Here is a 14,457-nt window from a genome sequence, read left to right on the forward strand (position 1 = left end):
AAACTCCCACCCCTTCCCACTCCTGCCCCGCCTCTTCCTGCCACTGCTCCTTCCCCTCTACCCCAGCACCTCCTGCATGCCTCTGAACAGCTGATTGCGGTGGACGGGAGGCGCTGGAAGTGGGGGAGTGATCCATGGGGCTGCCGGCCCATGCCACTTCCTGCAGCTCCCATTGGCCGGGAACAGCAAACCGCAGCAACAGGGAGCTGTAGGCAGCTGTGCAAATGTAAACAAACTGCCTGGAGGCCTGCCAGCAGATTACCTTGATGGGCTGCCCACAGTCCGCAGGTTGCCCACCACTAGTATAGAGCAACTTCAGGGGAAGCTTTACACCTTGGGAATAACTTTATGCCATGTGTATTCCCTGGGAACAGATCAAGCCAACATCCCTCTGGATTCTACCCCTTACGTTAATTCCTGTGCAGCCCTTGAGATGGTTCTCCTTGAGTTGAATAACCAGGATGTGAGTTAGGTCTGCATTGTTCGTCAATGAGTCCAGAAGTGTCATGACCTGATCCCACTGAATGCCTCTTCCGTCAAACCACTGGCTGCCAACAGCTTTGGCCCTGAAGCCCAGCTGAGATCCACCTGCCCTCTTGGCCACCCTTTTGGGGATCCAATGCACTAAAGTACCTGCAAATCCAAATATTGAGTATACTGAAACAAAAAACACTGGGTAAGTTACATTTTACCATTCCCTTCATCTGTAAGAACAGGTTAGACAAAAATCTGTCAGGAATGGTCTAGATAATCCTTAGTCCTGTCTCAGTGGAGTGGACTGACTAGATGACCTATCAAGGTCCCTTTCATTCCTACATTTCTAGGATTTCTAGGATGTTTCCCTAGGTATGGACTTAGATCCTGTAAACCTTGATATCCAGCACCCTATTGCCTGCACCTTCCATGGGCCAAAAACTCTGCTGACACTGACAATGCTTTCCCAATCCTGAAAGAATAAATTCCAAATTTACCCAGATCAAGATTGCAGTAGTGCAAGGTTTCTCTCAGTACCACTGTGAATAGATACCTCATCAAGAAGCTGCCATCACCATGAATGAACAGCAGGCCTGGCTGTGGCCCTGGATTTCTAGTAAGTCTGTTACTGCCTTTATGGGCACGTTCATATGCACATTCCTTCCACATCACATAACCCTCCCCCCATTTCCTTCTGGGCTATTTTAATCTACCTTAATTTACTCCTGGGGGAATTCTGTGTCACTGCACATGCGCAGAATTCATGTCCCCCACAGATTTGTAGGTTTCCCTGCAGAAAAATGCCTTCTGACTGGGAAGCAAAGGAAGCCGCAAGAGCAGTCATGCACCCCTCCCCGGCAGTGCTGGCAGGTTGGTTCAGGCACCTGGAGCAGCTGGCTGAGATTAAATCACCGCCGGGCAGGGGGAGGGAGCTGGGCAGTCATGTGTGTGTGAGAAAGAGACACTCACTATTGCAGCACGCTCGGCATGGAAGGGCAAGGTTTCAGGGTGTTTCTAAGGAGTAGGCATGGGATAGGCTTTGTCCCCTCAGGCAGCCTGCCTCCTTAGTGAATTGTTCCCATTGCCTTGGTGAATTCCCCCAGGAGTATAAAACAAGTGTAAAAGTGTTAAGGCTCCTTTACATTGCCAAAGTGGTGTAAAGGACAGTATGGCCTTATAAATGCTTTAATGATTAAAACTGGTCTAAATTTTTGGACTGACAAAATTTCCTATCAAAATGTGCTCCATGAACTATTTGCTACTGACCTTTCTGGAGACAGTCAGTAGCCAATATAAAGTGTCAGTTTAATTCCCCAGACCTCACTTGCTCGTCAGTTGTTTAGGATTAAGGCTAAGATTTTGTCATGGTTATTTTTAGTAAAAGTCATGGACAGGTCATGGGAAATAAACAAAAATTAAGGGAAGCCATGACCTGTCTGTGACTTTTGCTGCTGAGACTCCATGGTTTCCCCCAACCACCATGGTGGCTGGGAGCTGTGGGGTCCCCCCTCTGACAAGGTGGCTGGGAGCTGCAGGGTGACCATATTTCCCAAAGAGAAAATGGGATACCCCAGGCACTTGCCTGTGGCATCCCGCTCTCCATATAGAAGGCTGTTGCCTGTCACTGGAATCCTGAGGAGGACCCCCTGAGCAGTCTGTCATCTGTCACTAGAACTTTGCAGGGGGGCCCCCATTGCTTGTCACTGGAACCCTGCCAGGGTCCCGCTGGCTGCCAGCTCCAGAGTCCTGCAGCCCCTGGGGCTGAAGAAGAGACTGTCACAGAAGTCTCTGGAAGTCACAGATTCCCTGACTTCCATGACCTCCGTGACATAAATGCAGCCATATTTATGATGTAATATCAAGCATATGGCTGGATATATTTGTTGACTAATAACTAGAAATAAAGGGTCAAACCTACCTACATTACCATTTGGCAAAGGGGTTTGGGGATTTCCTCCAATGCTCCCAAGTCCCATTCTCCATCCATTGTATTGTAGTTTAAATAAGTTACTGAAATAAAAAGTGCAGGGACACCTTAGGGCAGCATTTATTAAGTTCAATATGGATGGGACCTGTTCATGGCTGCCAAATACAACTCATTCACTGTAAAAGCACCAAAGAAGGCAACAATGAATGCTGCCCTGAATAAAATGGCCTCCCTCCCACAGCTGCATACCCACAGTAAAGCCTTTAATAATCCTGTAAGGGTTTCCACTGTTAGGGGTAACCTGTTGTCCCTCCTGCAATCACCCCTCCTGGGTTATCCTCCTAAAAGCTTCTGTACTACAAAATGCCTGCATGGGTCTGGAAAACCCACCAACCTAATCCCATAGGACAGGCTCAATAGCCAGTCAGAGATAGTGGATGGAGTCAACCCACAGTGGGTCAAAGACACCGCATATCACATGATCTGGTATGTAGGTATGGACCACTCACAACAAAGCCCTCCCTGTGCCTTACTTTCCATGAATATTGTAAGGCTGTTTTATAGGACCTCAGAGTCCCCAGGGCAACCAAATCCTAGATTTGTCCCTCAGCTCTCATGAGTCAAGATCCCTGAGTTGTTGGGGCATCACCCACAAATCTCTGCTGGCAAGCGGCCAAGTTCCCAGAATCTGTTGTCCTGAATCTGTTGAGCACCAGCAACACCATTATACACTCCCAGGACAGGCACTGCATGAAGAAGGATGTCAAACGAAGACCTTCACCAGTTTCATTACCCAAGTAGTCTTAGCCGGCTGTCTATTTACAATATGGATTAGTTGTTGCACCAGAAACAGACTTTTTTGTTCTGAAAGTTTTCTCCCGAAATAGTGACTGCCACCAGAATAGGGCAGGAAGGGGAATCATGGAAGGTGATATCCCTTGCAGTTCACTGAGCCACCTAGTTTTCTGGTTATCTCTGTGCATACCCTTCACATTGAAAGTAAACCCCAAAACCTATGTCTCTGAGATGTCAGACTGTGCCTGCAAGTGAGTCTTGAATGACTAGTCTAAACTCCATATTGAAACTTCATTAAACTCCCAGGAATCTTTCCCACACTTCTGAATCTTCCCTCATTTCTCTTATCATGCTCATAATGTGGTAAGGTTTTTGCACTCCAGAGGAGGCTGTTGTCAGACGCTACCGGTGTGGTGCTCTGCTTGTGTTTGTGTTGTGATGATAAGAGTCGGCTGCGTGCATGTTCCCTCTGTTTGCTGTCCCAGCTCTGCGCAGATAACTAACACAGCAGACCCTGAGAGAATCCCAATGACCACAGACTCTAGTAAGGTACAAAGGCACATTGGCCAAGTTTATTGCTCAAAGGAAGCACAGTGATAGTTCCCTATAGACTCTACAGAGCATACTACGAATTTGTGCTCCCTGGCAATGGACTCAGCTCAGTCAGTGGCAGGACTTTCCACTGCCTCCTAGGCCGGACAAAGACACCACCCCAGGGATGCATTCTTATACACAGGTACAAACAAGTTACATAACGCTCCTGACGTATTGAAGTGCAACCCCTTTACGTAACTATGCATCACCCTTCTACGTAGTGAGGTGCCATCTCTCACCTTGTACATGTTGTTTCGAACAAAACAACTCTATCCATCATACTAGCCTTTTGCCCCTGTCCTTGTTATCTATGTAGATGATATAAGAATGTTCTTGTACCATTTGCACACAGTTCTGGTATCCAATACACTTTTGATATATGTTTATGCAACATCAGTCTTTTCCTTGCCAGCTTCTGTGAGCAGGGCCTGCCTCTGGCTCACAGCTTAACTTTGCTTTATGTTAGCAAAGTCTTGACCATTACTTTAGCTCAGGCCTTAGGTCTCATACCAGGCCTCTGATACTAAGGGTTTATGTTTCAGGGCCTCATCTTACTACAGAGCCCAACACAAGATGGGGCACTGAATGGCCAACTGGGAGTCACTGACCTGCATGAAAAGTTTAAGTGTCCCATGACCACTAGTAGGTCCCTCTATTTAATTTTCTTTTCCCCTTTGAGTCCCCTGACTGAGTTCAGCTTCTCTGCAAGTAACCTAGAAAAATGCTGAACTGCGTCCAGTTCAATGCTCAGGTATGTTAAATTTTGGGTAGAGCCTTCTGTCTTCTCCATTGCCGGGGGGGGGGGGGGTGAGGCTGAGGCACTCAGCTAGGTTCTGGAATGCCTGAAGCAAGTACACACAGTTACTTATCCCTAATTTTCCTGCAATAAGTCATCAAGATAGTGCCGCGCATGATGCGGGCCAGGCTTACACACAATCGCCCACTCCAATATGGAGCTGAATCTTTCACGAGCAGCACGTGACACTGAGCATCCTATGGGCATGGCTTTATCTAATAGTAGTGGCCCTCAAACTGAAACCCAACCAAGTTAAAAATTCCTGGCATACACTGGGAGTGACTAGAATGCAGACCTGATGTTGCAGCTAGCTAACATCGGCCCAGGGTCATACTTCTGAACCATGGCTACCTCAACATCAAATGAGGAATATCTCTCTGAACACAGCTAGGGGGTCAATAGAGTCATTTACCAAGGAGCCCCAAAAATAGGACAAGTGATGGATAAGCTTGTATTACCATTTCACCTTCTTTGGTACCTCACCCAGAGGAGATAAATGTAATTCTGTCATCGGAAGGCAGGGGACGGGGATTGCCACTATCCCTGTTGCCACTTCCATGGTGATCTTTGCCTTCACTATATGCTTGAAGCCTTTAATAGACTAAGTTCTCTGCACAGAAATGGCACCTCACTCCCTCATATGGGATTTGAAAACGGGCTGAAAATCCATTCCATAAATAAACGGCATCTTTTTTGTTGGGGGTAGTTCAATAACAAATTCCATAACACTTGTATCTTAATTGGAGCAGGAGCCCATCCCATGATTACTGTCTACCCCTGTAGCATCTCTTGAAGCACTGCGTCCTTGCTGACTCACTTTCCTACTGCCCTGTTGGAATCATCCTTTGCCCCCATGATAAGAGAGGGCACTATGCTGATCCCTGCATCTCATACTGCAGTGTTTATACTTGCATTGGGAGTGACAACATTTCCCATTGTTAACTGCAAAACTAACATTCACTTTTATATCCACATTTTGAAACCGAGGTTTTAGCACAGGCAACCTGCTGTCTGTGAATGTCAGCTGGGTGGGGATATAAGGAGTCATATACACCAGCTAAAGTTCCTGGTCCGTTTCACCCCAGGATCCTCTGCTGCCCTTTGTCTAAATTCTCTGCAATACCTTAACTATGCTACCCTACCATTTGTAGCATAAGCTGTTGCTATTAAATCCTTGTACTTGAACAATGAAATACACCTCTTGAGTACACCTCTTGGGGCTTCTCCCACAAATTATATTTGCATAAATGCAATAGGCTGTGGACTAGTCCTCAAGAGTTTGCAGCAGAGTTTGTCCTCGTCTTTTCTGTTCTTTTAGTCCCCTTCTTCTGTCTGCTCTTCCCTAAACAGCAAGGTAAGTAAATCCATGAACTCCCCCTTCCAAATTGTTTCCTTAACCCCTTCAGACAGATCATTCTTGAGGGGCTGATTGGATCCCATGTATGATCTCCCAGGGGTTTAGCTGCAGTATCTCTCACCTGTGTCTCCTTAGGAATGATGCTGCCTGGCAACAGGGGGCTCCTCCCTGATAGCTGTGTATCCCTTTGTGAGTTATCAATCCTGCCCCAAAACTGTGACAGTGCTACCCCTTTGTCTGAAGCACTTGCTTTCTCAGGCAGGCTTCCCAGCCTATATGTCAGGACTAAGGCTGCTCAGTACTCGACACCCTAATGAGTCAGCTAGGTTGCCTGACAGTTCTGACCCTCGGCTCTGATTCCTGACTCTGACTCTGTCTTGACCCATGGCTCTTGCATTTGGACTCCAACTTCGATTCTGACCTTTGGTCCTGGATACTGGTTCTGACACTATCTCGACTCTTGGCTCTCACATTTGGCCTGACTGCCTACAATGTGGTCCCCTGACACTGTGTGCCACCAATTGCTAAGTCACCCCACATCCCTGGAAGGGGGGTATAAGAGAGATGAGCGACCTGGGCAGCTGACCTTGCCCATGAGCACCAGTGCTTGCAATCTCCTCCTTCGTTATCTCGGGCCACTGGCAAACACCATGGCCATATCCCAAGGAGACGCACTGGATTCTTGATGGATTATGGGAATGAGGCCTAGGCCCAGGGACTATCACTCACTCATTATCCTTGTCCACCTCGATAAGACTCTGTCCCTTGCTATCCTCTGGGTTTAGGGTGACCAGATGTCCAATTTTATAGGGACAGTCCCAATATTCAGGGCTTTGTCTTATATAGGCACCAATTACCCCCGACCCTATGTCCCGATTTTTCACACTTGCCCTCTGATCACCTTATTAGGGCTTCTTTACACTTACAGCACTGAAGTGGTGGCACAACCCTCCCATTCAAATAGCGCTATCTACACGGGGAGTTAGGTAGGCATAACTGCGTTGCTCTGCAGTGTGGATTTTCCATGCCCCTGAGCAATGGAGTTATACCAACATAAATTTGTAGTAGGGCTGTAAATTAATCTCAGTTAATTCACATGATTAACTAAAAAAAATTAATCGCAATTTTAAAAAAAATTATTGTGGTTAATTGCACTGCTAAACAATACAATACCAGTTGAAATTTATTAAATATTTTGGATTTTTTCTACATTTTAAAATTTATCGATTTCAAATACCACACAAAATAGTGTTTAGTGCTCACTTTATATTATTTTTTATTACAAATATTTGCACTCTTTAAAATGATAAACAAAAGAAATAGTATTTTTCAATTCCCCTCATATAGTGCAATCTCTTTATCATGAAAATGCAACTTACAAATGTAGATTTTTTTGTTACATAACTGCACTCAAAAACAAAACAATGTAAAACTTTATAGCCTCCAAGTCCACACAGTCCTACCTCTTGCTCAGCCAATCACTAAGAGAAAGAAGTTTGTTTACATTTACGAGATATAATACTGCCCACTTCTTAATTACAATGTCACCTGAAAGTGAGAATAGGCATTCACATGACACTGTTGTAGCTGGCGTTGCAAGATATTTATGTGCCAGATGCGCTAAAGATTCATATGCCTCTTCATACTTTGGCCACCGTTCCAGAGGACATACTTCCTTGCTAATGATGCTCTTTTAAAAAAAATAATGCATTAATTAAATTTGTGACTGAACTCCTTGGGGGAGAATTGTATGTCTCCTGCTCTGTTTTACCTGCATTCTGTCATATATTTCATGTTATAGCAGTTTCAGATGAGGATCCAGCACGTTGTTTGTTTTAAGAACACTTTCACTGCAGATTTGACAAAATGTGAAGAAGATACCAATGTGAAATTTCTAAAGATAGCTACAGTACTCAACCCAAGACTTAAGAATCCGAAGTGACTTCCAAAATCTGAGAGGGATGAGGTGTGGAGCATGCTTTCTGAAATCTTAAAAGAGCAACACTCTGATGCAGAAACTACAGAACCAAAACCACCAAAAAATAAAATCAACCTTCTGCTGGTGGCATCTGACTCAGATGATGAAAATGAACATGCATCAGTCCACATTGTTTTGGATCATTATCGAGCAGAACCCATCATCAGCATGGACGCATGTCCTCTGGAATGGTGGTTGAAGCATCAAGGGACATATGAATCTTTAGCGCATCTGGCATATAAATATCTTTGATGTCAGCTACAACAGTGCCATGTGAACGCCTGTTCTCACTTTCAGGTGACATTGTAAACAAGAAACAGGCAGCATTATCTTCTGCAAATGTAAACAAATGTGTTTGTCTGAGCGATTGGCTGAAGAAGAAGTAGAACTGATTGGACTTGTAGGTTCTAAAGTTTGGCATTGTTTTATTTTTGAATGCAGGGGTTTTTTTTACCTAATTCTACATTTGAGATTGCATTACAGTACTTGCATAAGGTGAATTGAAAAATACTATTTCTTTTGTATTTTACAGTGCAAATATTTGTAATCAAAAATAAATATAAAGTGAGTATTGTACACTTTGTATTCTGTGTTGTAATTGAAATCAATATTTTAAAATGTAGAAAACATCCAAAATATTTAAATAAATGGTATTCTATTATTGTTTAACAGCGTGATTAATCGCACAATTAATTTTTTTAATCACTTGACAGCCCTAGTTTGTAGTATAGACCAGGACTCAAACTCACCCTTTTTGTGCCTCCCAGAGACCTCCTGTACAAGGTTCAAGATCCCATCAGAGAGGAATGGACTTCTCTGACATCACCAACCGCAAAGTGAAATGTCCTAGTCAAGGTCCTGAATCCCACCCCTCTGCTCCCCTTGTCCTGCGACTCTTCTTTCACATCAGTTTCAGATCATTGATCCTCCCTGATCTCTACTTCTGAGAAGACTGAGGACATCCTTCCCCAAGGGGCAACAACCCCACACTCAGAATTCCTGGGCAAAGCTGCCTGAATGAAGCATCACCCACCTCTAAGACCACCTCTCTCAATACCTCCAGTAGGGCAGGGCTAGGTCCCTCTAATGCCTGCTGGAGGACAACCTTAGCACTTCATACCCTGACCCCCACTGTCTAACCGCAGGGGAGGGGAAGGGATTAGGTGTTCTGTCTCACTTTCTCAGAGTGAGTCCTGGTGCAGGCACCCACAGACCTGCTGGTTGTACTCTTAGCTGAAGCCACACGAGCCTTCCCCTTCCCTCTCCTGAAGTGGGATGAGGAGGGAGGCATAGAAGGACATAAGGAGCCATGAACTTCTCTGGCAGCTGCAGCACTTCCATGACATCCCCTTTCCCAAGCAGGGGGGCGGGGTGGGACAGTGGTGACAGATGCAACCCTGAAAGTCTTGCCCTGACTCATCATGGCTACCGCAGCAGCACCATGTGTCCTCTGCCTCTCTCACCTTGAGCAGGGAAGGTGGGGGGAGGGAACCAGCATGAAATCCCTCTCTAAGGAGGTCATCCTCTGGTAGTGGGCAGAGCCCCCATGCTGTGGGACTGGGATCTGACCCCTGCAGTGGGGCAGAGACACCTCCTTCCCTTCCCCCGCTGAGGCAGACCTGATACCTGTGGAAAGAATGGCCCCAGAATCCTTAACTTTAACTCCTCTGCATCCTGACCACAACTGCTGCTGTGGGATTGGTGAGTAAGTTGCTGGAATAGAGCCAAAAGAGGCTCCACATGGCCCATACTCCAGGTTAAATCCCTGGAGCTGGGGAATGCAGACAATTGGCACTCCTTCCTTTCCCCTCAATGAGCTGATTTGTGCCAGAGTCTCTAAGGGGGTGGGGAGAGCTAGCGGGTATACCTCAGCTAATGTCTCTCACTATAAGGCATTGTTAACCGCAAAAAAATGTAGGGCACCCCACTTATACCCTACCAAGGGCTCAAGGCATGACCTGGTCAATTTAGGTATCTGCTGTTTCCCACAGGGTTCAGAGCTGTACAGGTCTGAGGAACCTTTTCCTAGTGAGAGAGCCTAACACAGCTGTCAACCTAACAACATCTATTTATTAACAACACACACAGAATACGTATACCAAGCAAATCTTTTATGCTCACCACTCCCAATATACAGACAAAATTCACCTGATGGCCAGACAATCCTCTCGTCTGGGGGTTTCCGGCGATGCCTCTGCATGTCACGGTCGTGCAGAGGGGTCAGAGTTTGTTTAGCATATATTCACTAGTCAGAGCTTATCTTATCTATTTTACCAATTCTTGGGGTCTTCCTGTTTCCTCCCTAAACTTCCCAGCGCTGGCATGTCTCTACTTTACTACCCTTGGTGTTATAACTCTTGTTAGGGGCATTCCTGAGGTGGGGGCACCTTCGCAGCAGTGGAGCATTTTTTCCCTTAATTTTAGTGGTGAAATCCTGGAGTTTCACCCAAGGCTGGTTTAGTATGGGGTGAGGCATATCTCAGGCATACAGCATCTTCTCTAATTCTCTAGTCATTCTGGTGGCTCTTCTCTGAACCTTGTCCAATTTTACAACATCTTTCATGAATTGCAGACACCAGAACTGGACACAGTATTCCAGCAGTGGTCGCACCTGTGCCAAACACAGAGGTAAAATAACATCTCCACTTCTACTCAAGATTCCCTTATTTATGCATGCAGGGATCGCATTAGCCCTTTTGACCATAGCATTGTATGGGAGCTCATGTTTAGCTGACTATCCATTATGGCCCCTAATCTTTTTTTAGAGTCACTGCTTTCGAGGCTAGAGTCCTACATTGTGTAAGTATGGCCTACATTCTTTGCTCCTAGATTCATGCATTTATATTGAGCGCTATTAAATTGTGTATTATTTGCTTATGCCTGGTTTACCAAGCAATCTCAATCCCTCTATATTAGTGAGCTGTCCTCTTCATTATTTACCATGCCAAGTTTTGTGTCATCTGCAAACCTTATCAGTGTTTTTCCCCCACAGGACATTGATAAAAATGTTAAATAGCATAGGGCCAAGAACAGATCGCTGTCGGACCCCACTAGAAACACATCCACTCAGTGATTCCCTGTTTATAGCTACATTTTGAGACCTATCAGTTAGCAAATTTGCAATCCATTTAATGTGTGCTATCTTAATTTTATATAGTTCTAGTTTTTCAATCAAAATGTTGTCCAATACCAAATCAAACACCCTAGAGAAGTCCAAGTATAGTATGTCAACATTACTAACTTTATCAACCAAACTTGTAATATAAAAAAAAAAAGTCAAATTAACTTGATTTGTAATGAGATTACAAGATCCATTTTCCATAAACTGATGTTGATTGACATTAATTATATTACCCTCCTTTAATTCTTTATTAATGGAGTCCTGTATCAAGCACTCCATTATCTTGCCTGGGATCCATATGAGACTGACAGGCCTATATTGACACAATTATCCCGTTTACCTTTTTTAAATATTGGCAAACATTAGCTCTCTTCCAGTCTTCTGGAACTTCCTCAGTGTTCCAAGACTTATTGAAAATCAACTTAATGGTTCAGTGAGCTCCTCAACCAGCTCTTTAAAAACTCATGGATGCAAGTTATCCAGACCTGCTGATTTGATGAATCCAGAACTGAACTTAGGTTTCTCCCACGCTAACCCCTCTTTTAATGTTCTTCAAAAAGCTTGTATCACTTACAGAATCCTTATTTAGTGCAAAAGAGACATAAAAAAGTGTAATACTTGAGAACTTTATGCAGCAACAGCTTTTTTTATGACAGGGAATGGATTTACAACCTCTTGACCAGAAAAGCCTATAACTATCCTTCAGTTGTCCCATCAGGAAATACCTTTATCCCAGTACCTGAGCAGGCATTTTTCACCATGGATTATTTCCTCTTGTAACAAAATGAAAGTTCTCTATCAGTTTGAATTAGTATCACTAAAATGGTGAAACACTTTGGACAGATGAGATATGTTATACTAAACAAGATACTCAATGTATGTATCTGAAACTGTAACATCACAATGTAGCACTGTATTTAGCCATACTTTATCAACAAAGACTGGATGCTGCTTATCTTTACAAAAGCCACATGCAGACAAACACTTGTGAATTTAGAAAAAGTCTACAATGAAAATAAAGAGTAAGGGCTTGAGAACCTTTATATTATTCCTTGTTTTGCTGTGTTTTGTAATTATGTGAATAGGAGATGATATTACAAAATGTTTTCTTAAAACTGGAATTCATTGTGCATTCTGTCTTTTAAATAAGATCACAGTATATAACGTTTGAAGTGTTTGCTGGGACTCCATCATTTGTGTTCCTTTTTTATATTTAGAATAAATTCTTTGGTAAAGGGTCAGAGCATTGAAGGCCACCAATCCTGCAGAGGCTTAACATTGAAATCAACATTCTGTATAAACAAACACACACATAAGACTTTGTAGGCCTAAAATTTCGTAACTTTAAAACAAAAATAAATAGGAAATAGTGATAATTTATTACACTGGGATGTGGTAGAACTCAGCTAAGGAGTAAATCCAGCCCCTCAACTATGGGGGCTGAAGCCTGCAAGCTGCTGAGCACACTCAATTCCCACTGGTTTCAATGGATGTTAAGGATGCACAGCACCTAGTATGATTGAAACCTGGCTGCATAGGGTTAGAAGGGACCATGAGGGTTCTCTGGTTCAGGGATTCCCAAACTTGGTTGCGGCTTGTTCAGGGTAAGCCCCTGACGGGCCGTGAGATGCTTTGTTTACCTGAGCGTCCGCAGGTACGGCCACTCGCAGCTCCCTGTGGCCGCAGTTTGCCGTTCCCGGCCAATGGGAGCTGTGGGAAGCAGCGCAGGCTGGGCCACCACTTCCCGCAGCTCCCATTGGCAGGGAACGGTGAACCGTGGCCACTGGGAGCTGTGAGCGGCCATACCTGCAGACGCTCAGGTAAACAAAGTGTCTGGCGGCCCGCTAAGGGCTTACCTTGAACAAGCCATGAACCAAGTTTGGGAACCCCTGCTCTAGTTTAACCGCCAGGCAAGATGCAGGATTTGTTGTATCTAAACCATTCAAGACAGATGGCTATCCAGCCTCCTTTTGAAAGACTCCAGTGAAGGAGCTTCTACAACCTCCCAAGGCAGTCTGTTCCATTGTCCTAATGTTCTTCAGTTTTCCTGAGATTTTATCTAAATCTGTTATGCTGTAGTTGCCTCTTATACTACCCTCTGTGGCAAGAGAGAACTTTCCTCCATCTTTTTTATGGCAGCCTTTCAACTATTTGAATCTTAATCTCTCTTTTTTTTTTCTTCCCTAAGTGTTGTACCTTACATTTGGCTTTGTTGAATTTACTGTCTATAGTCCAGTTCTCCAATTTATCAAGATCCCTCTGAATTTTAGCTCTCTCCTCCAAAGTGTTGGCATCCCCCCCACCTCGCAGCTTTGTATCATCCACAAATTTGATCATTATGCTCTCTATTTATTTTTAAAATTAAAATTGTGATATTTTGGCTTCTAAAAAAATCAGTTTTACCTACCCTGGTTTCCTGACAGTGGAGTCGGTATAGGTCCATCGAACAGAGAGGACTGAGGCGAACGAATGTATATGGGGGCTACATAGTGTATTCTGCAATGGTTAATTTCATTTCAGCAAGAAGAGGAGAGTCAGGGACTTACAGGGAACCATGTTATGAGTAGGGCCCTACCAAATACACAGTCCATTATGACCAATTACATAGCCATAGGCTTTGAAAATTGGTAAATTTCATGTTTTCAGATGTTTAAATCAGAAATTTCACAGTGTTGTAACCGTGGGAGTCCTGACTCAAAAGGGGATTCTGTGGGGGAAGGTTTCAGAGTAGCAGCCACGTTAGTCTGTATTCGCAAAAAGAAAAGGCACCTTAGAGACTAACAAATTTATTTGAGCATAAGCTTTCGTGAGCTACAGCTCACTTCATCGGATGCATTCGGTGGAAAATACAATGGGGAGATTTATATACACACACAGAGAACATGAAACAATGGGTTTTATCATACACACTGTAAGGAGAGTGATCACTTAAGATAAGCCATCACCAGCAGCGGGGGGGGGGGGGGAGGGAGGAAGGAGGAAAACCTTTCATGGTGACAAGCAAGGTAGGCCATTTCCAGCAGTTAGCAAGAACATCTGAGGAACAGTGGGGGGTGGGGTGGGGGGTAGAAATAACATGGGGAAATAGTTTTACTTTGTGTAATGACTCATCCATGCCCAGTCTCTATTCAAGCCTAAATTAATTGTATCCAGTTTGCAAATTAATTCCAATTCAGCAGTCTCTTGTTGGAGTCTGTTTCTGAAGTTTTTTTGTTGAAGGATAGCCACCCTCAGGTCTATAATCAAGTGACCGGAGAGACTGAAGTGTTCTCCGACTGGTTTTTGAATGTTATAATTCTTGACGTCTGATTTGTGTCCATTTATTCTTTTACGTAGAGACTGTCCAGTTTGACCAATGTACATGGCAGAGGGGCATTGTTGACACATGATGGCATATATCACATTGGTAGATGCG

The sequence above is a fragment of the Dermochelys coriacea genome, chromosome 1 (genome assembly GCF_009764565.3).
Source record: "Dermochelys coriacea isolate rDerCor1 chromosome 1, rDerCor1.pri.v4, whole genome shotgun sequence".
NCBI classification, from domain to species: domain Eukaryota; kingdom Metazoa; phylum Chordata; order Testudines; family Dermochelyidae; genus Dermochelys; species Dermochelys coriacea.